The sequence below is a fragment of the Pterocles gutturalis genome, unplaced genomic scaffold, assembly GCF_000699245.1.
Source record: "Pterocles gutturalis isolate BGI_N339 unplaced genomic scaffold, ASM69924v1 scaffold30459, whole genome shotgun sequence".
NCBI classification, from domain to species: domain Eukaryota; kingdom Metazoa; phylum Chordata; class Aves; order Pterocliformes; family Pteroclidae; genus Pterocles; species Pterocles gutturalis.
In genome coordinates, this window is record NW_010134154.1 from 221 (window position 1) to 498 (window position 278).

General features: G+C 62.9%; 1 pseudogene; it reads right to left on the reverse strand.

Annotated features, from left to right (window-relative positions):
- LOC104467651 overlaps positions 1-146 on the reverse strand; it is a 352-nt pseudogene extending 206 nt beyond the window's left edge.
- Between the last annotated feature and the right edge of the window lie 132 nt (positions 147-278).

Consider the following 278-nt stretch of genomic DNA (forward strand, 5'->3'; position numbering starts at 1 on the left):
GCGGCGCTGGCGTGCATGGTGGCGTCCACCACCTCCGCGTCGTCGATGCGGAACATGTAGCAGCCGATGCCCTGCGGTGACACCCGGGGGGGGACATGGGGACATTGGTCAAGGGTTGGGGACATCAGCAAGGGACGTGGGGACATGGTTAAGGGTTGGGGACATGGGGTTGGGGACATCAGCAAGGGTTGGGGACATCAGCGAGGGATGTGGGGACATGGGTCAAGGGGTGGGGACATCATCAAGGGGTGGGGACATCATCAAGGGACATGGGGACA